At 39.4% G+C, this 27,715-nt stretch overlaps 4 non-coding genes across 4 annotated transcripts; 2 read left to right on the top strand and 2 right to left on the bottom strand.

The window, feature by feature from the left end:
* Window positions 1–2,294: 2,294 nt before the first annotated feature.
* trnai-uau (transfer RNA isoleucine (anticodon UAU)) lies at window positions 2,295–2,388 on the bottom strand. Its single transcript has 2 exons — window positions 2,351–2,388; window positions 2,295–2,330 (listed from the first exon to the last, which is right to left on the bottom strand). It is a non-coding gene; the product is annotated as a tRNA-Ile (tRNA).
* A 4,058-nt stretch (window positions 2,389–6,446) lies between these two features.
* On the bottom strand, window positions 6,447–6,519 carry trnak-uuu (transfer RNA lysine (anticodon UUU)). Its single transcript has one exon. It is a non-coding gene; the product is annotated as a tRNA-Lys (tRNA).
* A 1,532-nt stretch (window positions 6,520–8,051) lies between these two features.
* trnaa-cgc (transfer RNA alanine (anticodon CGC)) lies at window positions 8,052–8,123 on the top strand. Its single transcript has one exon. It is a non-coding gene; the product is annotated as a tRNA-Ala (tRNA).
* Window positions 8,124–9,434: 1,311 nt separating this feature from the next.
* trnak-uuu (transfer RNA lysine (anticodon UUU)) lies at window positions 9,435–9,507 on the top strand. Its single transcript has one exon. It is a non-coding gene; the product is annotated as a tRNA-Lys (tRNA).
* The last annotated feature ends 18,208 nt before the right edge of the window (window positions 9,508–27,715 follow it).

Consider the following 27,715-nt stretch of genomic DNA (forward strand, 5'->3'; position numbering starts at 1 on the left):
CTGCAGCACCTGGCGGAAACTCCAAACAAACATGTGGAGAACATACAGACTCCACTCAGATAGAACAACACGTCAGGAAATAAACACAGAGCTCCAGCACTGCGTGGCAGCATTGTTAACCACAGTGTCACCTGTAAAATAAGTATACTTCCAAAACAGCAGCATATAGTGTAAAACAATATTTTATAAACTTTCAGTCTGGATCTTTAAAAATTCATATAATTTTTTGTCAGCTGAAAATGTTAGGCTGCCTGCTTTTAGGGGGGAAAATAATTTTTCAAATTTACATGTAGATATTAAAATAACATATTTTCACATATAAATACAATTATAATAAAATATACAAAAAAGCCTTATTTTCTTTAATGATATGAGTTTTACAATACTGATACAGTATTGTACAAAATGGTATGATTTGAAGAATCGCCAGAGCACAATGTATCAATTTGGGTGACACTAACAGAAGAGGGACACATCATGCAAATTCACAAGGTTTATTTTCAACAACAAAAATGTGCTTGAAAATAATTTGACAAGGAGGAAAACTTTCATGTATGGATACCAGTATTTCCCAAGTAGGTTTAAATGCAGCAGGGAACAGTATAACAGAAGGTCAGTGTCACTTGATATTGCATCACAGAGGCTGATCTCTTCTTCATCATATCCACCACTTCCAGAAAGCCAGTACACATAATTGTGAGGGTTTAAATTCAGAGGGAAAAATAATTCTCTAAATTAAATTTTATGCTGCACGTGTATGTGGTCAGGAAGATCAGTTGGATCCACGGTTGTGGGTTTGATCCCTTACAGGCCAGGAGATCTCCTTATCTTTTGCCAAAACCATTTGACCTTTCAGTCCATGGTGAAATATATTGTGTTGAAAAGATGCCACAAACTGTAGACAAATGCTAGTGCTGCAAGTGAAGAGGAAAGCATTCAAAGATTAATGAGTTTCTTATGTGGAGCGAAGATAAAGTGTCACCATTTGCATATGTGAGGCTTCCAAATCGGCTCTCTGTAAAGACGCTCAAATCCAGCCTGTTAAGTAAAAAATATTTTAGCTGGGGATCCTCAAATCAGGCGTGTAGAAAAGAGCACTGTTAAACACCATCAGGAGTGCAGAACATGTGATAAAAGTGTTCTTTAAACAAAAAGTGAAAATAGTGAATTTGTCTTTCACTTAGACGTTCATCGAAAGCTCAGTAAACGATAAAGCGGGTTTACTGAGCGAGAGACTTGTGTTCTGAATTCTCATCAGATTAACCGGTAATACAGCTACTAATAAAGGTTTACATTAATCTTAATTATTAATAAATTACACTACGTGAGTGGCGAATACTGTATGTTCGTTACTTTGTGACCATATTATTTCCACTACATTCAGAACAGTTCAAAAGTGATCAACTGTTCCACTACTGAGCTACTTAAACCCTGTGAAGAGGTGGTTTAAGTTAGTCTCCTACATCAGTAAGATCTAATGGGCAGCAGATGTTATTTTAGGTTTGTTGCAATTGAGAACAGGTTTAGTACAGAGCTGCTGACAAATTTCAGCAGCCAGGTTCGTAGCAATGACCCATTGTAGGGTCATTGCCAATCAGCCACAAGAAAAAAAAAAACATCATTTGTGCCTTTATTAAAAAAAAGGAAAAACAGAGTAGTAGTTCATGTGGTAATTTCAGGTACAATGTAAGAACTTAAGTTAACTAGTCCCACAGTAATGCGTGGGGTCCTATCAATAGAAAAAAAAAATACTTGTAACCCAAAAACACAACAACCACAATGCGAGAAGCCTTCCGGGAACCTCGGTAAATCACTGTAGTAGTCTAACGACTACAGAAAGTAAAATAAAAAAATACTTAAGGGAAAACAAAAAGAACATTAAAAACAAATCTGGGAAACAACAAAAACACAGAATCTAATGTGAGAGCTTTTTCAAGTCTTTGGTACCCCATACTTTGGCTTCCTTAGTCCCAGTAGACCTCTCCTCTATCTATCTGTGTACAGATCAGCTGGGGGTCCACAGCTGATGGGAATTTAAGTAGTGACGTGCGTCAGCTGCGAAGGAAAAAGTATAGGTTTATTCCATGCTGAAAAGAGAAGGAAACACAACATGGAACCTTCTTCAGGTGTGACGTGGAATAAACCTTTATCTGTTCCTTTGATGTTAATTTAGACCGGATCTCCAGCAAATACCTAACAAGCTACAATCCCGTTAGATAAGCTGTTAAGGACGACCTATAAGTAGCAGTATCGAAAGTGGACAGTTGCTTTCAGTAGCTAAAGACAGACTACACTGCTCCAGGTGAGGCTCGAACTCACAACCTCGGCATGACTCCGCTATGCACTGCTGTATAAGTACCGCGCGCTGACCGATTGCGCCACTGGAGCCGCGTAGACTACTTTCCCTTCACACACTGACATTGCACAAACACAGGGTGAAAACGATTTCGGCATGTTTTCCGTCTCTCCGTGGGAAAAAGGGACAGTAAAAGAGCGAGGAAACTACAAGGGAAGAAAATGAAAAAATAGTGCTCACTGCAAAAGAGGGAGGAGAGAGATGGTCAGACACGTAAATCAGCCCGGCGGATTTACACAACAAATTTGTCATTTGTAGTGACATTTATGAGTCTTCATGTGTCTGAAACTGTCCAGTTTGTATTTTCGTTTCAAAAATCTAGTAAACTTGAATAAAACAAGAAGGCACACACTGCACATTTGCGGAACATCACGTCCGACGTTTACAGTGACATCAGAGATTGAAAGCGAAGTCGTTTTTTATTAAAAGTTCAAGGAAACCTGAATATGTTTGCTAGACGTATTTCAGAATCACAGTGAAATGTAGTACGATTGCTGCACAGATCTGCAGTCTGCAATTAGAATACGGTTTGTGCGTTGTATAAAATATGCCATTCAAAACTTTTCTAAAACTGCAGAGATACATTTCGGAATGCGTCTTCCTGTAAAAATTAAATATCTATTTTATTTGACGGGCGCTATAAGCAGAGTCTGAAGCCAGCTCCACAGAAGAACTATATTTAGTGGGCCAAAAAAGTGAGTATTTCACTAAGTGAACAATTACTGTACATCATAATCATATTTGTTTTACTTCTCCTGCCATTGCAATTTGTGCACAAAGATTTTTTTTATTGATTTTCAAAATGTATTAGCCTTGATGGGAAGGGAAAGTAAACTGTGGGCGCCGTGGCCAAGTGGTAAGGCGTCGGTCACATAAACCGAAAAGCGTGGGTTCAAGCCCCGTCCGTGCCTGGTTTGCTTGGTAACGGGCATCCTCCACTGCTTGTCAGGATGGCTGAGTGGTCTTAGGTGCCAGCCTCAAGAATGTAATCGTGTGTAGTGACAGTTGTTATTCACAACCCGGATTTCTATGGAAGCCTGTTTCTGCCAGGGAGTAAAAAAAAAACCGCTATGGTATCTCAGAATTCCGACTTTATATCTCACATTTGCGACTTCGAAATAGTCCATATTTCAATGTCTGTCCTTTTGTTATTGTAACGGATTCGGGTTCTAGGGCTTGTGCCCTCGCCGCTCCCACCCTAGTTCGTGCCTCACTGCATTGGCTCGAACCCAGGTCTTGCCAGCTGAGCTAAAGAAGACCTTTTTTAAGTAAAAAAGGACATACAATGAGATACCATAGCGCGTTTTTTTTACTCCCTGGCGGAAACGGGCTTCCATAGATTTCCCTTCATGTTCATTAAGATGTGTAATTTGTATGTTGCTTATATAAGAACAGTTTCTTCAAAAGTTCTGTCAATTAACAGTGGAGAGCTACCCGATTTACGTTTTCATGAAAACTCTCTTTAAGGCGATTACAAGTATCTTGAGCAAATCTGCGTCATATTTAAAAAAAAAAGTTTAGCTCAAGATGCAACAGGATTATAAATGAATTCTCCCGCCCTACATTCCAAAATATGGAATCTTATTTTTCTTGAAGTTTCTGATGTTGGTCGTTATTGGAAATTGCCCGGTGATATCGACTCAGGTAGTCAGTTGTTACGTGCTGTAATTCGATACATGCAAAGCATTTGTATTCCCTCAAATTATTAATAAGGTCAATAATGTTCTAAACAGTACATGACACTTTTTCTCTAGATGATGTTCACGATGGAACAGTGAGAAAGGCGTGCCTAGATATGCTTGAACCAGAACCTTACTATCGTTTTAGTCCCGACCTGACTGCACTGACCAATGGTACCACAGAGACTCCAACGGGTCGGTTTTACCCAGTTTTGGGGTAAAAAATAATCTGCACTTTTAAGCAAGCATTTTATTTCAAATTGTGAAATTTTTGTGTAAGTTTTTCTTGAAAAATGTTGTTTCAGAAAGAAACTGAGTTGACGATAATAGCCCTGTCAGTAGAATATCGAACTTTTCATCTCAGCTAGTTCTTCTGTGGAACAGGCTTCAGAACTCTACGTACAACGCCTTTGATATCATTTTATTTTTACAGCAGCCGCATCTGGAAAGTTTTTTTTTTTACTTTTTATTTGAACAACAAAATAGATTCAATATAAACAAGAGCACTTATAACATCAGTAGAATCGTCAGGAGTACATAAAATAATATAATTATACTTTCTGAAAACGATTAAACTAGGTAAATGAAGATAAGGTCCGCGCAGCTTTAATGTTCTTATATTTCAAAAGAGTCTGTAATTAACCCTTTTCGTCTTTTTTGAACTATTCAAACTTAGGACTCGTACCAGACCATTTCACTCTACGTACAGTATATCTCATTTCGTAACGAAAATGTATTTCCTGTCTTAGAAATGCTCTGGGCGGTATGTCTTACACTTACCTAAAGTATTCTAATCGTGGAATGCAGATCTGTGATATTGCCGAATTCGAGGGATCCAGCAATCGTACTGGATTTGACTGGGATTCTGAAATGTCTCTTACAAAGGTATTTGTGTTTGCTTGAACTTTTAATAAAAAAGTGATCTGAGACTTCCTAGCTTCCAGTCTATAATCTCACTGTAACTAAACTAGGATGTGATGTTTCGCAGGTGTGCAGTGTGCCTTTACGCTTGGCATGTTCAAGACTATTCGTTGCGTGAGCTCCTCACTGCGTGTCCTGTACTGTACTGTGATTTCGTTGAGATTATCTACGAGGAGTACAGCGACTAGAACGCCTTGAACTTTTTTTCGGTATATAAAAGAAAACGCTAAAGCACATACAAAGTAACTAACATTTCCTATATGTAGGTTTTCTGACTATGTCTCTACTTTCCTTAAATTCATTATTGACAGGCGATTTCTTTCCGATATTTGTTCTGGCGCGGTTATTGATCCCATACTAAAGATTACTTTTATAAAGAACATATCACCTGCAAACTGGTATCGGGAAAGTTTTATAATATTACTTTTTATTTAAAAAAAGTAAATTTATCATAACCTATATGATTTCTTACCAGCGTGGAGCTCGAATTCACAACCCCGAGATTAAGTGTTTGGTACTAGCTGCGCCACAGAAAATTGAAATATCTTATTTATATTAAATACTGCGGCTCCTGTCCTTTTCTTCGCACAAAGTACGGTCCACTATACCATCGCGGTGAGCTGGGAGAGACTATCCTTAATTTTATTCAAACTCACAGTGCCTTTAATCTGAAGGATTCATATACCGTGCTCATGAGAAAGTCACAAACCTGTCATCTACACACTGTTCCCAGATACAGTACTTATAATGAACTATATATTTTATTTCTTTCTACTCGTTGATAAGAAAAAAGTGAAATTATGTAATTAGGGATATGTCTTTTTTTTCATGGGGAAAACTAGCCCGAGCAAATGTAAAGTTTAGAGTAGCGCTCAATAAAAATGATCAGAACCCAAAAGCGCTTCTTATGCGGATCAGTATATTCCGATACCACTGGTTCTGCAGAAGAAATAAGAAAAGCCGAACTCAAAGCACTGCGGTGCCATTACGGGTACTCTGTCTGCTGCTGCTTTAAGATCTACTCACACCGTGCTGCCATTAAGGATACCTAGTTAAAAAAAAACTTATCGTCACCTTTTTGAACGTGATTATTAGACACCCGTTAAATCTCCACCGAGGTTTCTTGAGAGATCGTTCAGCGAGCGAGTAATAAAAAAACTACTTTGCTTCCAACCTCTGCTGTCACTGTAAACTCGGACGTGATGTTCTGCAGATGTGCAGTGTGCCTTTCCTCTTGTCGTATTCAAGAGTACTCACTGTGTGAGCTCCTCACTGCGTGTTCTGTACTCTACTGTGATTTAATTTAGATGATTACGTGGAGTAGAGTGACAAGATCTACTTGAACATTTTCGGTTTGTGAAATGAAACACTAAATACACTACTGTAAATACAAGTAATGGACATTTAAAATAACCACAGTACAGCTAGAAGAGTGAAAGATAAAAGACTACTTAGAATGACATTCACAATAGACTTAAGAACGGCACAGCCGCCCGAACAGGGACTTGAACCCTGGGCCCTCAGATTAAAAGTCTGATGCTCTACCGACTGAGCTATCCGGGCTCTGAAAAAAAACCGACACTGTCGGGATCCTGGCAAGTCACGTGTCTCTTGTGCCGAAGAGCAGTCATACCTGACCCGTCTGGAATGACCACTGACAGACTTTATCATGAAGCGAAGGCACCACGCCCAGTAGAATGAGTGAGAAATACAGCATGACATGGGTAGTTAAGCGGCTCCTACAATCCATCTTTCCTCACATTACTGATTTTTTTCAATAGCATTTTGACCTTTTTTCACATTCAGATTTTTTTCACATTTAATAAAATCTTTTAATCAACAACATTAAAAAGAAAACAAATGGAACATTTTTTTGGAACAATTATTAAAAAAAAACTTTCAATGCCTTGGTTGTATACGTGTGCACACCCTTTATAAAGGGAGTTGCAACAGTGCTGAAATTTAAAGAGCATTTCTGTAGAGAAAACAGCCTTGATGTTAAGCTTAGGGAGCCTGTCTTTTAGAAATTCTATTTCTTAACACCTTGCACAGCCTCCCGACAGACTAACGAATATTTTTTGTAGAAATTGGCTCACACACCGGAAGACACTAACGTTTATTTACATTAGAGTATGTAAAACTCAGGCTTTAACAGATGTTCATGATGTTTCACACGGGGTGTTACCTGTTGTAGTGTTTCAAAAGATGTGTTAGCGGACCACAAATTATCTTGAAAAGATTTGGGTTTGTACTGGCGGATTCAAACCCGACTCAATTATTTGGAAGGCGCTTGTACCACCAACGCACTTCCGAGAAGCACCTGCAAATTATCACAATCCTCTCTCTCACCAACAAAGTTATAGAGACACAGACGTCCAATGAAAACTAATTTTATTCACTCAAGGCTCCACTCTTTTGTTGTGATGTCATTTTAATTGATATTAGCTTCGATAAGGTGTCGTTTTTGCCTCTTAAAGTCTGCTCCTTTCTTCCTGGTATAGAAATAACATGTTCCATCTTTGTTTAAAAACACCACTAAAAGTAAATTATTCAGCTCTAACGCCTGTGTGCATTGACAAGACATCTCAAAAGGACTTATCAAATAAGAAAACGATCCTGCCTGTTACCATTCCTGTGGTTGGGGCGTTGTTTCACCCTTTTATGTTCTTCTACAATATTTGCAGACAGGGCTTTATCACTCGAGTTGTACAGAACAAGTGTGCATCGGCCCATGAAAATAATCAGTAGTGCTGTTTTTCTATGCATAGTTTAATCAAGAGCACTTAAAAGATGCAAAAAGCTTTCAAATAAAACAGAATTGAAAGACAGTCGAGTAAGGAGGTAGAAAAAAGCACTCCCGCGTCTGGGAATTAACCACCGTCGCACGTGTGACTGGATACAAAAATAATAGATTAATTTGTGCCCAGTCTCTTGAAGCTTCAATGCGATTATTTTTCCTTCCTTATTTCTTCATTCCCATGCATTTACTCTGTAGTAGAGGAAACGCGAAAGTGGGAAACTGCAGGCATTCCTCGTGAGTGGTGGATTGTGATCAGTGAGCATCTGGACAAGTCTGTTCCCTTGCGCTTTCCATCAGGGATGTAGCTCAGTGGTAGAGCGCATGCTTCGCATGTATGAGGTCCCGGGTTCAATCCCTGGCATCTCCAGGTGCTTTATATTACAGTACTCACATCGCAATCTTCTGTTGAGTGAGAACTCTTTGCTTGTGTTCAGAGAGAGCCAGGTTTACACAATTAAATGCAGGCACACTCGACGTGCTGCAGAGTTGCGCTGCTGTTTTAAATGTACCTCATTTAGTTCTGTTAAATCCTAAATTATTTGAACTAATAATTTAGTTCAAATTCAGGAAATCCTGAGATTGCTTCACACTTGCTGTTGCAGAAAACACCTGTTGAATCTCGCCCAGGATTTCATGAGAGATCATTCAGCGAGTGAATCCTCCTTCTAAACTCCGCACTAAACTGAAAGCTTCACGAACTCCTCACTGCGTGTCCTGTACTGTTACAAGTGCTTTCGTGTAGATGTGAAACACTGCCATAAACACACTTTGAACTTTTTCCGTTTGTTAAGGAAAATGCAAAAGAGCATGACAAGTATTGAACATATAAAATATCCATGGCACAACTCGAGAAAGTACTGAAGGATTACACATCGACTTTTGATGATTACAAGAGATTCAAGAAACACAATCGTCCGCAGCTGGGTTTGGATCCTGAACTCTAGAGTTAAAAGAACATAAGCGACGGATATGACCTATAAACTCTCTGAATTGTCTTATAGTTTATGAAATAAAACAATTTCTTAATAAATTCTAACTGTTGATAGACGATTTATTGAATTTTAACAAAATCACAATTACAAACTTTTTCGGTTAAACTGTTATTCACATACTCTAACGTAAATAAACGTTAGTGTCTTCCGGTGTGTGAGCCAATTTCTCCAACAAATATTTGTTAGTCTGTCGGGAGGCTGTGCAAGGTGTCAAGAAATAGAATTTCGAAAAGACAGGCTCCCTAAGCTTAACATCAAGGCTGTTTTCTCTACAGAAATGCTCTTTAAATTTCAGCACTGTTGCAACTCCCTTTATAAAGGGTGTGCACACGTATACAACCAAGGCATTGAAAGTTTTTTTTTAATAATTGTTCCAAAAAATGTTCCATTTGTTTTCTTTTTAATGTTGTTGATTAAAAGATTTTATTAAATGAGAAAAAAATCTGAATGTGAAAAAAGGTCCAAATGCTATTGAAAAAAATCAGTAATGTGAGGAAAGATGGATTGTGGGAGCCCCTTAACTACCCATGTCATGCTGTATTTCTCACTCATTCTACTGGTAGTGGTGCCGTCGCTTCATGATAAAGTCTGTCAGTGGTCATTCCAGACGGGTCAGGTATGACTGCTCTTCGGAACAAGAGACACGTGACTTGCGAGGATCCCGACAGTGTCGAATTTCTTTCAGAGCCCGGATAGCTCAGTCGGTAGAGCATCAGACTTTTAATCTGAGGGCCCAGGGTTCAAGTCCCTGTTCGGGCGGCTGTGCTGTTCTTAAGTCTATTGTGAATGTCATTCTAAGTAGTCTTTAATCTTTCACTGTTCTAGCTGTACTGTGGTTATTTTAAATGTCCATTACTTGTATTTACAGTAGTGTATTTAGTGTTTCATTTCACAAACCGAAAGTGTTCAAGTAGATCTTGTCACTCTACTCCACGTAATCATCTAAATTAAATCACAGTAGAGTACAGAACACGCAGTGAGGAGCTCACACAGTGAGTACTCTTGAATACGACAAGAGGAAAGGCACACTGCAACTCTGCAGAACATCACGTCCGAGTTTACAGTGACAGCAGAGGTTGGAAGCGACGTAGTTTTTTAATACTCGCTCGCTGAAGATCTCTCAAGAAACCTCGGTTGAGATTTAACGGGTGTCTAATAATCACGTTCAAAAAGGTGACGATAAGTTTTTTTTTTAACTAGGTAGCCTTAATGGCAACACGGTGTGAGTAGATCTTAAAGCAGCTGCAGGGTACCCGTAATGGCAACACAGTGCTTTGAGTTCGGCTTTTCTTATTTCTTTTGCAGAACCAGTGGAATCGGAATATACTGATCCGCATAAGAAGCGCTTTCGGTTTCTGATCATTTTTATTGAGCGCTGCTCTAAGTACCACAGGCAAGATGACACACTACGATGTCAGTGTTGAGTAGTGTGCTTCTTCACGAACCAGGAAGGAGTAGAAACCTAAAGTTTTCTGATTCGTAATCAGATACGTTATCCATTGTGCCATTGGCGTTTGTATTGCATTCAAAGCCGTTACTATTCATGTGTTTTGTACGTGTGTCTAGTTACAACGTCTTTCATTATGGCTGGTTTAAAATAATGTATCTTTAAAACAGAAAGGGTTTATGAGTCTCCCTGAAATTCACACACGAAGAATAAAAGATATCGCGTTTAAAAAGAATACAGAGATGCCGGCGATAGAAAACGGAGCGTCTTAAGTGCGCGCTGTCACTGAACTAAATTCCTGATCGGTAAGTTTGTCGGCGGCTTTTTAATTGTGTTAGAAAGAGCAAACACCACAGTGTACATTTTAAAGGTCTAAGCAAAACAATCAGACATGAGGATTATTCAGAACAGGAGCCTCTACTTCTTTGTATACTGAGCTTTCGGGTGAACGTCAAAGTGAAAGACAAATTCGCAATTTTCACTTTTTGATTAAGGAACAAGAAAACACCATCCTTCAAACTGGATTCAGACCAGGGAAATAAGAAATACTCGCTGTTTTTTTCTACAGTCTTAAGAGCTAGCAACTGAGCTATCGAGAGGTCGGAAAATAAACGTTTTGTCACACGCATAGCCCAATGTAGTGTAGTGTTCCTCTTTATTTAAATCCCAGTTCGACATCAAAATACTCACTCCCATAGTCTCGTTTAGTAGAAGAAATAGACCAGGCTTCTACTCTATACACGTCCAGAGTTCTTATAAAACATTTGAAGGATGTCATTGCAGGCGGAAATTGACTCTTTTTCTAGTGGGATCAGGATCACATAAAACCTTTCGTTTGGATTGAGAAGAGGATCATGGTGACACTCAAAACATACTAACCTTTGCTTCTTTCGAGGACGAATGGATTATTGAGCTGCGAACATCGGTTCAAATCAAATCTTTCCATCTTACGGATTTTGGTTTTCTTTTTATCGAAATTGTATTAAAATTCGAGATTCTTTCACAGTTGTATAATACTTTCCCCTGCATCCTCAGATAAAAATTCTAAATACCACAAAGTTACAATATACGGAATAGCATTTATTTTTACATGTTTTTTAAAATTTGCATTTATTTAGAGCTACATTTAGTGCTAGGTAAAGATAACATTGCTAATATTGATGGGATATAAATGTACGATGAATTTATGAGCTAAAAGTTGTACGCAGGTGCCTTTTGCGTACTTTAATCAAAGACAATAAATAACTTTCACTCAGACGTTGATCAGAAGCTCAATAAACGATGAAGCAGAGGCTCCTGTTCCGAATTCCTCCTCACGTCTGATGGTCGTGTTCTGATCAAGATCAATCTAAATTGGTACAAGGGATTTTAACAAATCTGGTCTTTCTGGTCTTTCAGGGACTGCTCTGTCTGCTTTGTAATTCAAAAATAGATACAAATGTCAAGTTTTTTGTAGATAAAGTGTTGTCTGTTTTCAAAAGTTAGGTACTTAATTGACTTTATGATTTGGTTTTGATTTTGAATCGTTATATTATTAAGTTTGTGCTTTCTCTGTTTTATCGTATTGTGAACTTATTTTTTAAACAAATGCTTACAAAGGCAAACAGGGCACACAGTACAAGCTACTGTGCACTTTTGGGAGTATACCAGGTTCGATATAAAATCGCAAAAATGTAAAAGGAGAAAATACCCCCAGACTGCGTGTAAAGTCCTCCTTGAGGTATGCTTTCAAAATAGCTGCACCAGGCACTTGGACACAGATAAACACAGGGATTTAAAATTCAGGAATATGAATGGTCAATTGCTTACAGTTGGGTTTTTTACGTTTCGTATTTAGCTATTTGTGTATAAATCTTTTAACAATTCATTAAAATGCTAACAATATGTAAAATAAAAACAACAGCACCGTTAAATGCAGGGGAGACGGGTAGTTTTTTTTTACAGATTCCAATCTCTAATGCTGTGTTTGAGAGCTGTGTGTGAGAGCTTACTGTACATAACTTTCCTTTTCTCACATTTTCTGACAACTATTCCAAAGGGGCACCTGTCACGGATGTCCAAAGGGACTAACCATGGGGAGTAGGAGAGCGGAAAAAGACCCATATGCGTAGAGGCGAGACTGGAAAAAGGCCCGGGCTCATTAGTGCAAAGAGTTCAGGAATGCCGTATAGAAACCTGTGCCCTCAGGGAGCGGACGTGGGGCGCCCTGGTGCTAGGCGGGTCTCAGGACATCCGAACGTCAATGCTGAGCGAGAACAGAGTGCAAGACCCGGAAATATATAGCCCAAGGGAAAGAGAGGGACAGGAAGGACAGCAGGCTGGAAACTAGGGACAGGACAGAGAAGGAGCGCCCTCTGGCTGCACCCTTCCCCCCCCCCTTCATGTCAGGCATCCTGTCAAGATGTGAGTCGCTCTTGAATCAGAGCGGGGTGACACGGGCTTCTGTTCTGATATGGTTGTACGAGAAGCAGGAGGAATCGCTTCACTCGTATGGAGCATGAGCTGAATCAGGAGTGAGACATTTTGTGTGCTTGTGCATATGTCAACGCCTGACCTACATCGTAAAACTAAAACTAAATTAAAAACTAACATTAAGTTGTCAGAGACATTCATTTATATACAAACAAGAGACAGACTAAGTAATAATTCTTCATTAACTTGTCCTACACTGATCAGACTATTTGAAATGGTCTGATTCAGCCTGTGCAGTTCGTGCTAATTAGAACAACGCCAGTACTGAACCCTCATCACCGAACTGACTACTTAGCACAAGTTCAGCTGCTCGCCAGCTTTGTTACGCACAGTTTTGCATTGCTATTGAGCTCAGAGCAGGAGCTGATCTTCAGACAGTACCGTGTTAAGTAGTTTGCAGCTTTGTGCAAAACAGTTCGACAGTTCATTGCAATTTACCCAACGTGTTTTCTATAGCTTTCAGCTGCAGTTAATTTACATAAAGAAAATCTACTACTGGTTTAAAAGCAACATGAGTCAGACAGGAGTCAAACCTACAATCTTCTGATCCAAAGTCAGATGCATTATACATTACACCACTGGCCCTAACCTTATGGTGCTCAACAGCACCATAGTGACCTCAGTGCCACTACTAGTAATGCATCACCCCCATCCAAAATTTCTAAGTAAAAAAAAAACTTTTTCTATACTTGTCTGTTTAAAAATATGATATCTTTAAAAAAGACAAAGGGTTTGTGTGTCACGGAAAAGTTTTGATTCATTTCGAATGCAAAGTAAAACCATTTTCTTCCAAGAAATCATAAATTTGTCTCATCCTCCATACTATAATCCTCTCTTGTAGTAGTAAAGCATTTTGAATTCAATCGAACAATATATTAAAGGAACAAGTAATAGGTTTATTTCATGCTGAAAAGAGAAGAGAGAAAACACAATGTTTCAGCTATGAAAACTTCTTCAGGTTTGTTTTCTCTCTTCTCTTTTCAGCATGGATTAAACCTACAATATTTCTTGTTTCTTTGCAGATATGCATGCTGAAGTAGCTATCCACCTGAATATATTAAACGTTTCATCTATACGATTAACATAATGTTCTCCTGAATAACTACTCAAAAGAAGCCACAGCTCAGGTGTTAGAGAGATTTGAAATCAGATCGATGGATTTAGAGTCCAGAATGCGAACCGACAGCTGACACAGGTCTTTTACAGAACCGTTTTGATTTTTTCTACTTTGTCCCGTGACATCATTGTCCTGCTCACAGCCAAGCCCGACACACGGTACCATCTGGTTTCTGTCGCTGGGCGCTCACCCTGTGGTCCATGTGGGTCCTAATGCCCCAGTATAATGACGGGGACACTAAACTGTAAACAGGTGCCGTCCGTCGGCTGAGAAGTAAAACTGAGGTCCTGACTCTCTCTGGCCTTTAAAAATTCCAGGTCGTCTCTTGAAAGAGTAGCGGTGTAACCCCAGCATCCTGGCCCAATTTTCCAATGGTCCTTACCAGTCATGGCCTCCTAATAATCCCCATCTATGAACTGGCTTCATTACTCTGCTCTCCTCCCCACTGATTGTTGATGTGTGGTGAGCATTTTGGCACAGTATGGCTGCCGTTGCATCATCCAGGTGGGGCTGCACATTGGTGGCGGTAGTGGGATTCCCCATTACCTGTAAAGCGCTTTGAGTGGAGTGTCCAGAAAAGCGCTATATAAGTGTAAGTGATGATAATAATAATAATTATTATTATGTAAATTGCAATAAAAATATAATATTTGTTTCAAAATCGATTCATGTAAAAACTGATAAAGCTAAGGCTTTTTTCAGGGCTATATCTACTTTTTTAAAAAAAGAGAAGTGAAATTTGGAGAAGATGCACCAGCGGTTGCCTTCACATCTCCAGCTTCAGTCTCGCCTGTAGCTGCGAGAAGGTTAAAAGCACACAAGTGATCTGTAGACGATGTTTGGGGAAGAGCTAATTCTGTTTTCAACACAGGGAGTGAGAATGAGCACAGTCCGGCTCCCAGAAGAATCCATTCTGGTTTGGTTACTGTTAGACTGTGCGTCTGAGGCTCTTTGGATCGCAACGTGAAAAAAAAACAATTGCTCACATCGAGAGGAAGGGAAGATATCATGTTTAAAAAATCAGAACCGAAGATTTGGATCTGGGGCCTCATACTTATCAAATTATTAAAATAACAGTTATTAAAATATTAGATTGTGTTTCTGCAACATTTCGTGCACACTACGCCATTTTTATCAAAAAATAAAACAACAGCCACAACAAGGGCTTTACACGCCGTCTGGGGTATTTTCCCCTTTTAGATTTTTGCCACTTTATATCGAACCTGTTATACTCCCAAAAATGCACAGTAGATTGTACTTAATAAAAATGTACAATTCACCGCTGGTATAAACAGATGTGTGCTGTGTCTGCCTTTGTAAGCATTTGTTAAAAAAATAAGTCCACAATACGATAAAAACACAGAAAGCACAAAGTTGATAATACAACGATACAAAATCAATACCAAATCATAAAGCCAATTAAGTAGCTATCCTTTGAAAACAGAGAACACCTTTATATCTACAAAAAACTTGACATTTGCATTACAAAATGTATTTTTGAATTACAAAGCAGACAGAGTAGTCCTTTAATTCATAGATCAGATCTTGGCCAAAACAAGACAATCAGACAGCAGCTGAATTCGGAACAGGAGCCTCTGCTTCGTCGTTTATTGAGCTTTTGATCAACGACTGAATTAAACAGATTCACTATTTTAACTCTTTGATTAAAATACACAAGAAGCACCTTCCTTCAAGCCAGAGTTGAACCAACAACCAAAGGATTCCCAAGTGTTTTTATTACAGTTCCCCACTCTACCAACTGAGCTATCGAAGGGATATCAGGAGCTGCTCTCTGGCACATACTGCCCAATGTAGTGAAATGTTCCGGATGAGTAAAATCCCAGATCGACATTGTTTCCAATTCGTTTCCTCAGTCTTTTTTACCTTGAATTTAAGCCACAAACCGGGATTCTACTGTATAAACTTCCGTGGATATTAAAACATGTTTGATGGGGCATCAATCATTCCAGACGGAAATTGACTCCTTTTTTTTTCTTGGGGGAAATGAGGAACAAAACTAAATGTCATTCTGTGTTTCTTAGAAGCATTATCACAGCTAATGCATGTAATGCCTTTAGTATACGAAGGTGAGAGTTCAGTTATGCCAGGGAGTAAAGAGTACTGAAATTTAGAAAATTCATATTTAAATAGATTGCAAATCTTCAAAGTGTTCTGTCACTGCAAAATTATTACAGGGGTCTACCAACTGCGATACGTGCTTGTTTTGGGACTATTTCCAATACGTATCGCATTAGTAATTGTGTGTCCTTACTGGTATCTTTTAAACTGTGAGGGACATTCGGTTATATAGTCATAATCCGCTTTTAACGTGTCCTGCATTTTAATTTACTGAACAGATAAATTGAAACGTTCTGATTCAGAGCCCCTGCAGTTCGTGCTAATTAGAACCACAACAATGCTCCCGTGTCCTGAGCACCACACTGAGCACACGTTCAGCTGGGCTCTGACTTTGTTCAGCATGACTTCTTCTTGCAGTTGAGCTCAGAGCTAGAGATGATCTCCATATTCTACCGCACTAAGTAGTTCGAAAGTTAGTACACAGTACACACTTTCAGGTTGTTAAAAAATTAAACCAACCAGCACCCTGTCACAAAAGTACCCCGGTCTCCCGCGCAACAAGCGTAGGTACTCAACACTGTACTAAAGAGAAGCGCTTATTCGCAGCTGAGCGTGAGCTCTGTTTACAGTCAGCAGACATTTCCTCATTTCCAATGACGTTTTCGCCTGCTCTCAGCTTTTTAAAGACGGTCATAAACGCTCATGAAGTAATTCATGTCAGTTTGAAGTTTGTTTCTGTTGTCTCTTGACGAAGAAAAGCCGTACCTGGGAGACTCCCTTTCTGAAGAAGTTTGCCGTCACCCTGCAAGGGAGAAGAGCTATCAATCATTGAGACAACATTAAACAGGTGAAATGCGAGATGTTGTGATTTTTTTCCCACTTAAGGCTTCTATCGTTTCTACTCTAACGAGAAAAGCTTTTCATCAGAAGTGGGATTTGAACAAACGTCTCCAGGAGAAACTGCTAACTGAATGCAACGCTTTAGACAACGAGCCTTCCTGCCTTTATTTATTTGATACGAAAAAAGTGAAATCAAGTAATGAGGGAAACGTATTTTTTTTCATGGAGGAAACTAGTACGAGCAAATGTAAAGTTTAGAGCAGCACTCAATTAAAACGATCAGAAACCGAAAGCGCTTCTTTTGCGGATCAGTATATTCCGATACCGGTGGTTCTGCAGAAGAAATAAGCCGAACTCCAAACACTGTTGCCATTACGGCTACTCTGGCTGCAGCTGCTTTAAGATCTACTCAGCGGGCACAGGTTGTAGGAGGTCAGACTGGTTGGCGCTGTCTAAATAACAGTGTGCGAATTTAAACTTATTTAAATAAGGAACAAGTAATAGGTTTATTCCATGCTGAAAAAAAGAAGAAAGAGAACACAACATTTCGGCCGTGGAGCCACACCTGAAGAAGGCTCCACGGCCGAAACGTTGTGTTCTCTTTCTTCTTTTTTTCAGCATGGAATAAACCTATTACTTGTTCCTTTGCAGCCTACGCATGCTGACGCAGCTATCCACCTGAACTATTTAAATAAGACTATTTACAATATAATACATGCTCCAAAAGCGTTAATACTGCACTGGCTGCTATTTGAAACGCCTTCATAAATGACGCGTAATAGAGATTGATGCAGCTGGCTTTTATGCTTCACAATACATTGCAATCAGGAAAATATACTGTATTGTAATCAGGAAAATAAATCAATTATTAATATGCAATACAACGTCTGTTCTTAAAAATGATAGCTGTTTTACACTGACGTCGCTCTTTATGAGATAATCCAGATTGTGAAGACGACTGCACCCTAGCAGATCAAAGTATTACACGAAGGTTGTAAAGCACACTGAATTTATCCGAATATTTGATATCCGCGATCCGTTAGGCTACAACAGGCAACTTGGTGCCTCTCCAGCAAACCATTTCTCAGTTTTGTGAATTACTTGTGCTTCCAACCCACCACCATCTGTAGCTTGTCAGGATGGCCGGGTGGTCTCATGTGTCAGATTTAAGGGCTCATGTTTTTCCATTGCTTCTAAAAGCTGCCGTCTTTTCCCTGCCTTGCGTTTTTCCTGTCTTCTTGTGCTCGCTGACAACGACAGGAAGAGGAAAACAGAAACCAGCTTGGGGGCACATGATGGGCAGGGAAATACTTCTTGAACACTTATGTGATTAGCAGAAAGTCAAATAGGCTCCGATTTTTGCCTTAAGAACTCTTTGGGCTGCCTGTAATCGAGGAAAGATTAACTGCAAAGTATGCATTCAAATGTGAAAGACCGAAATATAAAACCTGAAGACTTATTAAAAGAAACACTGTTTTCCTTTCAGTTTCTCCTGTATTTCACTGGCTTGAGACACTGTGTCCGGGCTCAGCGGTTATATAAGAAAAGACACAGGCACGGTTCATGGTTCTGCGCTCCCCGTGCGGAATGCACGTCTCTTCTCTCCTTTAATACCTTCATACACTCCTCTCAAACCACAGCTAATTCCCGGAATATTTCAGTTTTACCTATTTCACAGGTAGTGGGTCTTTCTTTCCGAGATCACAGGTAGAAACAATAAACACGGGGAAATCAGGAAGGTATTCCTGATCGTAGGCCAAGATGTGCAAAAATAAATTTCCTAAAATCCAAGAAGGTCCAGTCACGTTCAGGTACTATTCTGATGTAGATGAATATTTTTGGGACAGCTCTTACAACAAACAGGCAAATAAACATTTTTTATTATTTCATTCGAGCTGTAGTTTTGAAAATGTTTTTTTCCATTCACTAAATAATACAAAACACAAACCCACCATAAACGTCTGACCATTGATATTCCTGAATTATAAGCTCGTACACACGTACCGCGAAATTTGTGCAAGAGTCAGAGCTGGCAGGCAGTTGAACGAATATGATGCCTTTCAGGGGCCGAGTATTAGACACGCGTTATCATGCGGAGCTTATTCTTCCTCTACCGCAGTCTTTGCCTCAGACCACCCCTCTTGGCACATTAGCACTTTAATTTTCGATTTTCTGTATAGAACACCGAATATCTTGAGGAAGTCTGTCAAGCAAAGACTGCTGGATAATTGAGGTGCAAACATGGTTCAAAAATCAACATCCTCTGCTATTGCCGTTGATTCTTTGAGAGTTTCTTCAAGTTCTTCATCTGACCTTCAATATCGAGGGATATTGAGCATAATACCGTATTATTTGTAGCTTTCTTTTGATCGGCTGTTTTATTAAAATGCCAGCCTCTTTTACAGTTATTTTAGATGTTTGGCAAGGTGTAATATCCTCCCTCGCATCCTCAGCTAAAATATTTTAAAAGTACAACAAAATTACATTATATTGAACAGCACTAGGTTAACATTTAGAATTCAAATTAAAGTAAATATACGAAAATATTAAAATACAACTCCGGCGATCTGTCGTTTATGCTTGTCAAGTTCTCAGATAATTTTGCATTGTATTTTTAATTATTTTAGCTGAGGATGCAACAGGAGTATAAGTGAATTCTCCCGCCACCCATTGGAACATACATTTCCATGGGTGAATACTATCTGCTTGGAAGTTGCCCTTGTCGGTAATTATTGGAAATTCCCGGTAATGTTGACTCTACCGCAGTCTTTACCTCTGACCAACCCTCAGTTGTTTACTACTGCAAATATCAAAATAGTTAAGGTTTTGCGGACAAATTAAATATCTGTGGTGATGATGTTTACTATGGGAGGAAATGCGTCCCTGGGTGGGCTCAAAACACCCACCTTTGGGTTAAGAATCGAACATGCTAACCAAATGCACCACAGAAACGCTTACACGGCGCTTTTTTTCCATTTACATACTTTTGGTGAACAAAAAAATCGCTCACATTTCATCTTTCGTAAGATATATGATTCTAAAAAGTTCCACAAAGGAAATTAATACATGCATTAAACCAAATCAAGCCCTCTGTGAGTGTCCCGAATGATCTGTTCTGTAAAACAAGACAGGAAGAAAGGTACAGCTAGAACTTGAATGCAGGACTTCCTCTTTATTAAACAGGTGCTTTATGCAGCTAAACCACGGCGCCGGCAGAGCGCTATTCTTACAGCCGCTTGGACACAATGCTCTGAGACATCTGCGTTCAGTGTGCGCTGAGCCTGCTCGCTGAGCAAGTTGCCTCCTTTTCATGCACTAGCAGCCCTGATACTAAGAGACAGGATGAGAAATGGCTTTTATCTGGCACTTTTCATATCCAAGGAGATCAATGTGCTTTCCGTGTACAACAGGGTGTCCTCTATATCGCCACTGAAGCACAGGACACGCCTGGTGGATTGACATCACTCAACAAAATAGTGAAATGGCAGGTGGAAGAGGAAAATGACCATCAAGAATGAAGAAATTAAGATGATCTTGAGTGTGCCAACTCACAACCGAAGGGGCGGGCTTTCTTGTTGAGGTGGCCGAGTGGTTAAGGCGATGGACTGCACGTGTGGGTTTGAATCCCATCCTCATCGTTGTGAGCTTTTGACTTGTGATCCATTTCTAAGTCGGGTTTGTGTACTTTTGCTACTGTAGTAGAGCAGTAATATTTCTAGCGTTGGCTGAACATGGCTTACAGCAGTAGGGGACAGACAATAGTCTCTTAATATTTAGGTTATATTTATGTTTTGTACTGCTTTCACCTGACATTAATAGTAGTCCTGATGAACGATTTAGGGACATGGTGCATCTTGAAAAATGTTCTTGTTAATTTCAATTTGGAAAAATTGCACTCACCAGAAGCTGAAACAGGTTGTGTTTACATAATGCGCAATGCAATAGCAACGTTTGGATTTGAATCTTACTATGAGTCCTTACCTGTTACAGGAGGTGTTATAGGACTTTTTTAGCTCAGATACAACTATCAATTCATCTTAAATTTCTACTACATCAGTATTAGCAATGTTATCTTTACCTAGCACTAAATGTAGCTTTAAATAAGAGTAAAATTTAAAATATATGTAAAAATAAATGCTATTCCATATATTGTAACTTTGTGGTATTTAGAATGTTTATCTGAGGATGCATGGGAAAGTATTATACCTTGTGAAACATCCAAGAAAAGGTAAAAGAGGCTCATATTTTAATAAAATTTTCGATCAAAATAAAACCACAATCTGTATGATATTATCTTTAATATACCAAGATATCGATGTTCAGTTGAAAGATTTGAAGAAACTCTCCAAGAAGCAACTGCAGTAGCAGAGTTTTGATTTGAACCGATGTTTGCACCTCAATAATCCATTAGTCCTCGAAAGAAGCAAAGGCAGGGATGTTTTGAGTGTCACCATGATCCTCTTCTCAATCCAAAAGAAAGATTTTGTATGATCCTGATCCCACTAGAAAAAGAGTCAATTTCTGCCTGCACTGATATCCCTTCAAACGTTTTGTAAGATCTCTGGTAGAATATACAGTAGAATCCTGGTCCATTTCTTCTACTAAAAGAGACTATGGGAGTGAGTATTTTGAGGTTGAACTGGGATTTAAATAGATAGAAACACTACACTACATTGGGCTACGCGTATGACAAAACGTATGCATTTTGAGTTGACCTTTCCATAGCTCAGTTGCTATAGCGTAAAACTGTTTCAAAAAGCAGCGGGTGATTGTTATGTTACTGTTTTGAATCCCGCTCGAAGGATGGTGTTTTCTTGTTCCTTAAAAATTAAAAAGTGAAAATAGCGAATTTGTCTTTCACTTTTACGTTCACCGAAAGCTCAGCAAACAGAGAAGCAGAGGCTCCTGTTCTGATCTATCCTCACGTCTGATTGTCTTGCTTTGACCTTTAAAATGTGCACTGTTGACGGTTCACTCTTCCTAACACAATTAAAGACCTGCGGAAAAGACTCGCTATCAGGAGTTTAGTTCAGTGGTAGCGCGCATGTACTCTATGAAGCTTCGTTTTCAATCGCTGGCGTCTCCACTTCTTTTTAAACGTGATATCTTTCCTACCTCTTAGGACTTCCCTCGTGTGTGAATTTCAGGGAGACACATAAACCCTTTGTCTGAAGAGACAAAAGAGACATTTTTTTAAACCAGACAAAATGAAAGACGAGGTAATTATAGACACGTACAAAACACGTGAATCTAATTGAGAACATGTGGACCGGGGCGATGAATTTCTAGTAGCGGCTCTGAGCTCACTATAGCGCAGTTGAGCAAGGTGCTAGTAGGGCCAGTGGTGGATAACGTGTCTGACTTCAGATCAGAAGATTGTAGGTTCGATTCCTGCCTGGCTCGTGAAGCTTTGAGACCATGCTATTCAACACTGTCAACTAGTGTGTGCAGTCCTACACAACCTTACTATCGACTGGATGAGTTTTCTGTTCCAGTTCATTCCACACATTCCGCCTGTTTCACCACTGTTATTGTTGGACCACGGCCACAGATACGAGAAGAGGTACTGTTCTGAACAACTGTCTTAAATAATCAAGTTGAAAAAGGTGACAATATGTTTTTTTTCTTTAACGTAACCTTACATTTGCCTATAAAGTTCACACTATTTTCTGTAGCCGCAAGTCCCCAATATTTCTGCTGTCTCCTGAGAAACACAAGTATAGAGTTAAAACACAATAAATAATACCACAAATCTATTCAGTTAACACCCAGATGTGACAGAGGTAACTTGCACCCCCTTTAAATATGTATTTCCTTAATTTCAGTTCTCTTCCCTCCCCAAGATACCTGCAAATTCACTATCACATATTAAAGGCTGTACATGCATTACATTAAATAACATTAAAGTTAATTATTAATAAATAATACTATCATTCATAAAGACGTGTATTCATAAGATTCATCGTGAATAGTTGTGGTGTCTGGAAAGCAACTGTAGTTAAATATAGAAAAAAGAGTTGTAGTTATTGAGGTAATTTCAGGTAGAATGTAAGAACTAAAGTTAACTAGTCCAACAGTAATGCGTGGGGTCCTATCAATAGAAAAAAAAAATAACCCGAAAACACAACAACCACAAAAGGAGAAGTCTTCTGGGAACGTAGGAAAATCCCTGTAGTGGTCTAACAACTATAAAAACAAATAAACAAATGAAACAACTTCAAAACATAAAGAAAAAGAACATTAAAAAATATCGGGGGAACAACAAAAACACAGAATCTAAGTGCGAGAGCTTTTTCAAGTTTTCGGTACTCCATCGTGCTCCTCTCGTCTAAGTAGATATCTCTCAGGTCAGTTGGAGGTCCACAGCTGATGGTAATTTAAGTAAGTAGCTGTGTCAGCATGCATGGGCTGCAAAGGAACGAGAAAATGTTTATTCCATGTTGAAACGAGAAGAAAACACAGCAGTTTGGCTGTGGAGCCTTCTTTGGGTGTGATACAGAATAAACCTTTACTTGTTTATTTCATGTTAATTTAGACCCAATCTCCAGCAAATACCTAAGAGCACCTAAACTCGTCAGTTGCTTTCAGTAGTTTAAGACACAGGCTACACTACTTCAGGTGAGATTTAAACTCACACCCTCAGCATGACTCTGCTGTAGAAGCAGACCAATTGCGCCACTGGAGCTGTGTAACTACCTCTCCTCATACAGACTTGAGCTGCAGAAACACAGGGCGAAAACAGGGTTTCGGTTGCGGATCCATCTCCACTTGGTGGAAAGGGACAGTAAAATAGCAAGGAAAATACAAGAGAAGAAACTGAAAGAATTGTGCTCACTGCAAACTAGGAAGGAAAGAGGTGACCGGATACGTAAAACAGCTCGGCGGATAATTTGTAACGACATTCTTTGGTTACAATCAGCAAATGGATTTCTCTTCATGTGCAGTTTGAACGTTTGTTCTCCCAGATTGGGTGGTTATATAAGATAAACTGATATAAATTAGGACTAATCAGAATCAATACAATTGATGTCTGGCGAAGGCAAATAACCTTTGTACATGATCTGGAATGTGACTGGTTAAATTTCAGCACAGATACAACCTCCTTTATAAGGGTGTGCACACTAATACAACCAAGGCATGGAAAGTTTTTTTTTTAATTATTGTTCCAAAAAATATTCCATTTGTTTTTTTTTCTTAAATATTGTTGATTAAAAGATCTTATTAAATGTGAAAAAATCTGACTGTGAAAAGTAACAACATGTTAGTGAAAAAATCAGTAATGTGAGGAAAGATGGATTGTGGGAGACCCTTGACCCTCCATGTCATGCTGTATTTCTCTCTCATTCTACTGGGAGTGGTGCCGTCGCTTCTGGATAAAGTCTGTCAGTGGTCATTCCAGACAGGTCAGGTATGACTGCGCTTCGGCACAAGAACAGACATGTGACTTGCTATTACCCTGACAGTGTCTCCATTCTTCCAGAGCCCAGATAGCTCAGTTGGTAGAGCACCTGACTTTTAATCTGAGGGTCCAGGGTTCAAATGCCTGTCTGGGTGGTTGTCCTTTGCTTAAATCTATTGTGAATGTCATTATAAATTGTCTTTTATCTTTCACTCTTCTAGCTGTCAGTGGTTATTTCAAATGTTCATCACTTGTATTTTCTTTGGTGTTTCATTTAACAAACCAAAGTGTTCAAAGTGATTTGTCACTCTACTCCACGTAGATAATCTAAATGAAATCACAGTAGCGTACAGGACACGCAGTGAGTACTCTTGAATACAACAAGAGGAAAGGCACGCTGCACATCTGCAGAACATCACCTCTGAGTTTACAGTGACATTGGAGATTGGAAACGATGTCGTTTTTTTTATTAAAGGTTCAAGGAAACCTGAATATGTTTGCTAAAGTATTTCAGAATCACAGTCAAATCGAGTACGATTGCTGCACAGATCTGCAGTCTGCAGTTAGAATACTGTTTGTGCGTTGTATAAATCCGCCGTTCAAAGCTTTTCTAAAACTACAGAGATACGTTTTGGAATGCATCTTCCTGTAAAAATAAAATCTCTACACGGGCGCTATAAGCAGAGTCTAAAGCCTGCTTAACAGAAGAACTATATTCAGAGGGCCAAAGAATTGAATATTTCACCAAGTGAGAGGAAGCATCTCAGAAAAAGTAGGTGTAGTTGCTTCCACGCATCACAACACCACAAAGTCAGACTACAAGTGCTGAAAAGCCACTCAAGGGTAACCCGGCTGAGCGCTCTAAGGAGCTGGATTAAAGCTCCAGTCTCTTCGGGGGCATGAGTTGGTATCCCGCTGCTGCCCCATATCTCCTTGTTAAGAATCACGGTTCTGTTGTTGTTGCTTCCATGTGATTTAATCAGTTTCAGTAGAATTAATTTGAACAATTATATCATAATCATATTTGTTTTATTTCTCCTACCATTGCAATTTGTGCACAAAGATTTAATTTTTTTATTTTAAAAACATGTTAGCCTTGATGGGAAAGAAAAACAGAACAGGAGGTGTGTTGGGCAAGTTGAAAGGCGTCAGTCTCGTAAACTGAAGATCATGGGTTTGATCCCTGTCCGTTCCTGTTTCGTTTACCAAGGCTTTCCTTTATGTAAGTCATCAATTGTCTTGCAATGTAGAAATCTCTGTATTAAGAAGAAAAGAACAGTAGTAGTTAATAATCTTTCTGTTGTTCTAGCATAATCTGCCCTGCTTTTAAGTCGACAAAGCAACAGGTGCATTCAACACACCAGTCTCCACTGCTTGTCAGGATGGCTGAGTGGTCTTAGGGGATAGACTCAAAAACTCAATCATGTGTAGTGACAGTTTTATGTTATTCACAACACGGATTTCTCTTCATGTTCATTAAGATGTGTAATTTGTATGTTGGTTGTATGAGAACAGTTTCTTCAAAAGTCTTTTACTTTATGTATGGTAGTGGAAATATTTTTCTTAAATGTTTTCTAAAGAAGATCTCATGAAGTATTGCCAGGACCTGCCTTTAGCGCTCAGTAGCGATAACGCTGTTGATATAGATGGAGAAGAAATGTAAGATGAGTTGATGATCTAAGCTAAAATAGCCCTAACACACCTCCTGTAACAGTTTTCTTATTCGTAGCAAGTAATATTCTTTTTTAAACCCGAACATTGCTTTTGCATGAAGTGTTATGTAACCATTAGCGGTTTTGGTAGCTTCTGGAGAGCTCACTTTTCCAAACTGAAGCCTATAAGAACATTATTCAAGATACACCATGGCTCAGAATTGTTCATTGGGACAAGGATTAACATCAATTGAAAGTACTCCATAATAAAAAATTTGAACGAAAAATTATAAGAGTAGGCAAGTATTAAAACAACACCATAACTTCTTGACTTCCAATCTCTTTCCTGGTTCAGGCCATGTAAAATGACATCAGTGGAGTCATGCCGAGGTTGTGAGTTTAAGCCTCACCTGGAGCAGCCTGGTTTTCTGTCTTGACAGGTAAACAGTGTTTTGTGTTATTTGCTAAATGGAGAGAGGATTCTGTGTTAATTGTGCTCCTCCTGGGAGAGGTCAAGATGAGAAGTTCACGAGGCTGGTGGTAAATATCCTGTCCAGGAGTATCGGGGCTGTAGGGGGTCAGATCTATAGATGTAGTAAACACATAAGTGGAGACGTTGTGTCTGCTCTCTGTGTGAGAGCCAGGCATGAAGAATAATCTGTGGTCTGGGAAGAAGAGACCCTCTTCGGCAGCGCTCCTCACAGGAGAGAATTAAAAAATATATTTTTCAGTGACGCTAATTTTTCTCTTTGGGGAATTAAAAGCACTTGGAGTGACTGACCTCATGGCACCATGGTAGCGTGTCTGACCCTGGATCTGAAAGTTGAGTGTTCAAGTCATGTTGAGGTTAGCTAGTGTGTTTTCAGGTGTTGCTGCTGCTGAACCTGAAAGGCTCCCCATGCAGTTGAGCTTTATCTGTACACATCTAAATGAAATAACAGAGCAGTACAGGACATGCTGTCCACATTGTGGAAACAGGAAGGCAACTCAGAGATTGCTTCAGAGAACATGTTAGGGATGTGAAGATTAAAGATCTCTCCAAGCCCATTGTTTCTCATTTCACCTCTGACGGCCATGACCACACTAATTTCTCTGTCTGTGTTTTCAAAGATGGTTTTCCGAACTCAAACATCAGAAAGACTACCGAAACCAAAATTATCCTGCAGCTATGATCACACCTTCCCCCTTCTCTTAACAACAGACTACTCTTCTTCTAAATTTTCTCCATTCATTGAAATGTTTCATTTCACACCTCTCTACAGCTATTCTGACTTCACACCTCTTGACTGGCCTCTCTTTCTGTCCCCTGCTCCCGCCTCTCGCTCCTCCTCTCTCCATGCCTTTGTTCTCCTGCTACATTACCTTTGCTTACTGCCTTGTCTTTCTCACACCTGAAGAGGGCTTCATGGCTGAAACGTTGTGTTTTCTTTCTCCCTTTTTTTCAGCATGGAATAAACCTATTACTACTTCTTTTGCAGCCTACACATGCTGACGCAGCTACCCACCTGAACTATTATAATAATATATATAGATAAAATAACACACATATAAGACCACTTTATTGGCCATATACAATTTCAGGTATTAGGATTTTGTCTTTTAAAAAAACCCACAACTTGCTCTCATAGCACAGGGTGAACCATTTATACAGTGTCCCTGGAGCACTTGGGTTTAAGGGCCTTGTTCAGAAACCCAACAGAAGAGGATTTCTCTGATGGCCACGAGACACGAGCTGACAACCTTCCAACCACAGGCACAGCCACCACACAACCCCATATACCTTAGATAGTACGACGGCGCTGAGCTCACTCTGGTGCAGTTCTGCAATGTGAGGAAAGGCAGTAATGCAATGGATAACGCAGATCAAAAGATTGTAGGTTCATCTCCTGTCTGACTCATATTGCTTTTAAAACTATCGAGCTCCTCAGTAATAAATGTCCTTTATGTAAGTGAACTGCACC

The sequence above is a fragment of the Lepisosteus platostomus genome, chromosome 5 (genome assembly GCF_059453375.1).
Source record: "Lepisosteus platostomus isolate fLepPlt1 chromosome 5, fLepPlt1.hap1, whole genome shotgun sequence".
In the NCBI taxonomy this organism is placed as follows: domain Eukaryota; kingdom Metazoa; phylum Chordata; class Actinopteri; order Semionotiformes; family Lepisosteidae; genus Lepisosteus; species Lepisosteus platostomus.